Below are 3,118 nucleotides of genomic sequence, written 5' to 3' on the forward strand. Positions count from 1 at the left end.
CGACATTGCATGAGAAACACCTGCCAGGTCACAGAGTCCAAATATATTACACAACTGTTACTGAACAGGAAGTGACCCAGATTTGCAAATCGCCATATAAACTGAACTTCACACCATCAACACAGTTTTGGTTATGTCTCTTACCAGGTCAAAGAATCCCTGCTCTCCCCAACAGCCTCCCAGTCCTGCTGTCTGTCCCCAGTCCCAAATGATGAGAAAGGTCAGGGTGGGAAGAGAGACTCACCAGCTCCTCATCAAAGTTGGGATGCTCCAGAGTGGTACCCCCCAGGAAGGTACCAGAAAACGGAAAAGGGGTGGATTTTTCCAGGGGGAGGAGCACAGGAGCAGGGAACTTCTTGTCTAGTACTTGTCCCAAAGAGTCCTGGTAAAGAGTGGTAAAGAGTGGGATAATGTGAACCTGTTCCCATTTCTGAGTCTCCAGGAGAGTCTTTGACTCTGAGTGCTAGTACCAGTATTTGTAATGAATGAGTAAGCAGAGTGGGACAGAGTATTATCACTTATCTTTCTTTTCTTTTTTTTAATTAAAAAAAAATTTTAGCTGTAGATGGACACAATTACTTTATGTATTTTTTTATGTGATGCTGAGGATTAAACCTAGTGCCTCTTACATGCTAGGCAAGAGCTCCTCCACTGAGCCACAACCCCAATCCTCACTTCTTTTTCTTAATCCTGCGAGAGACTGCTTCATAAAAATCACCTGGAACAGCAGAATAAAATTGTTTGTTCTAGTAACAAGATACAGAAACATTCTTCATATAATTAAATCCATTCACTAAGCAGTGGTGTTTGGGCTCATTCCCATTAATGCCTGAGTTTAAGATGGCTTTAGGTGCCACATACCTGAATATTCATCCCAGTAGACCCAGTGTCTACTGCAAGCAACTGTGTCAGGTCTGTTGATTAAAGTGGGGACTTCCCTGATTCACTATCTGGGACCCCACTTGCCCAAATATATTACACAACTGTTCCTGAACAGGAAGAGGCCCAGATTTGCAAATCGCCACACAAATTCAGCTTCACACCAATAACACAGTCTTGGTTTTGTCTCTTACCAGGAAACAGATGTGTCACCCATCAGTGCCAGCCCACTTTCTTTTGTTCTCCAACTCCTCACTACTACCTGGATCTTTTCGGGTCATGCTCTTATGGTGTCAAGAGGCGTGGACCCGGGGCTTGCACACTGCCCTCTGCTGATTGCCAATATGGTTCAGTAGGTCTGACCTGACTTCTAAGCTGGTATACCCTGAGGTATAGCTGCTTCTGTTTGAGTACCCTGCTGATCCTTGCTGAAGGTCACAACTCAGAAACCAGTGATCTCCTCTCTGTTGATTAACGTGGCCTGGCCTTTGGCACTAATGATGTCCATTTGGTGGCTTCATCACATGACCTATTCAGTGAACTCAGAGCACCCAGCTGGGTGGCCATTGCCTAACTTCTTGACTGGAAGCACATGGCCACACAACTCCTCCCCACTGGTGGGGAATCCAGCCCTCAACTCTATGAGGGTTGGGTAGTACTGTCCACTCACCAGCCTGGGCCCTGTGGGAAGGTAGGAGATGATCACTACCTCTGTCTGACTCAGCAGCCCTCTGACATTTCCAACCAACTGCCAACGTAGGCAGACATTGGACAAGGCTCTCCTGTAAGTTAATTTAGAACGGGTGATACACTAGTACTTGAGCTGCAGAGAAAATAGCATCGTACAAATTGTCATGAGGGTTCAAAAGAATAAAGAGCTCTGCTGCCTCTTCCTTGCTGTGTGACCTCAGGTAAGACACGTGCCTTGTCCATTTCTCCATATGTAATATGGAGATAAAACATTAGACTAACACAGGAGAGAGGTCTGGGATATGGTTGTGCTTAACAATGGCATGGATCTGCTATTATTAACTATGAACAGCAGGCCTGTTTTTGACCCTAGCTTTATCAGCGAAGTTACAAAACTTCATGCATTAAATAACACAGCAGCTATGGCAACCACAAAATTTAAAAAAAAAAAAAAGTAATCTATGAAAGTCCACAGAAATGCAATTGTGGGAGAAGTTAATAAACTAAAGAAAGAGAAAGGGAAACATAGGGAAGATAATATGAACAGGTACTTTAGAGAAAAATAAAAATGATCAATAAACATGGACATTTTTGCTCTCACTACAAATCAAAGAGATACAAATTAGTGGTGCAACCAAATACTATTTTCAGTTATTGATGATTTTTAAATTATGATACTTAGACCGAAATGTAGCTAGCTCAGTGATAGAACATATTGCCTAGCATGCAAGAGGTCCTTGGTTTGATCCCCTAGCACTGGTGGAAGAAAAAATAATAATTTAACCTAAAGCAATAATTATAGTTTAATAAAGGATATTCTTTAAGCGTCATTTATAATACTGAGATATTGAAAACTCGCTAAAATACATGTGAAAATATATATATATATGACCAGAAGATATTGCCAGAGAGTTCCCTAAACATAATGGTCATAGAATAAGTCATGTATACACGAATTTAACCTGTTAAAAAAAAATCAGAAATTTTATTAACCATAAATGTGGGAAATTTCCAGAAGATAGAAAAGGAAAGCAAATAGAGCTTGCAGAAAGGAATACAGCCCTGTTCACACAGTGATTTTAGCTCAGCATCATCCAGACTTCTGACCACAGAAGTATAACAAATTTGTTTTATTTTCAGCCACAATGTTTGTGGTTATTTCTTACATGAGCAACAAAAATGAACACAGGTTTTGATGCCACAATAACAAATATCTAAACATGTCAAGTGGCTTTGGAATGGAGCACTGGGAAGAGGTAAGGAAAACTTTGAGGCATAGGCTTAAAAAGCCTGACTGCCTCAAACACTCTGTTAGTGGAAATATGGGTGTTGTGACCCCACCACAGAAGACTGGCAAAGAAGTGAGGTGCACCAAGGAGAATATCAATTGACCGAGGGAGCCCTGAACAGGGCACAGACTCGGTAGGTAGGGATGTTAGAGGCGCCACTGATGAACCTTGGGAAGGAAGTAGGGAGCTTGTTATTGGAAACTGGAACAATGGGATCCTCTCTATGTGGGGACAAAAAGCTTAGGATTGTGTGTGCGAAG

The sequence above is a fragment of the Sciurus carolinensis genome, chromosome 1 (assembly GCF_902686445.1).
Source record: "Sciurus carolinensis chromosome 1, mSciCar1.2, whole genome shotgun sequence".
Classification (NCBI taxonomy): domain Eukaryota; kingdom Metazoa; phylum Chordata; class Mammalia; order Rodentia; family Sciuridae; genus Sciurus; species Sciurus carolinensis.